Source organism: Babylonia areolata, chromosome 15 (assembly GCF_041734735.1).
Source record: "Babylonia areolata isolate BAREFJ2019XMU chromosome 15, ASM4173473v1, whole genome shotgun sequence".
In the NCBI taxonomy this organism is placed as follows: domain Eukaryota; kingdom Metazoa; phylum Mollusca; class Gastropoda; order Neogastropoda; family Buccinidae; genus Babylonia; species Babylonia areolata.
In genome coordinates this window covers 14,161,229-14,161,469 of record NC_134890.1, presented here as the reverse complement: position 1 = coordinate 14,161,469, position 241 = coordinate 14,161,229, and positions in this window count along the sequence as shown.

Below are 241 nucleotides of genomic sequence, written 5' to 3'. Positions count from 1 at the left end.
GTAGAATTTTTTTTTTTAACACATACATGTCCATATCAGTGTAAGAACTTTTGCATGCACACACACACACACACACACACACACACACACACACACACACACGCCCGTTTGAACATACGCCGCACATTACACATTACATACGGAGTGGGATGATGACTAGATATTCAGGATGAATTCATTACCACTCAATTGCCGTTAAAGGCTATGGAATCTTTTAACATTTCAAACCTCAAAAACAGCG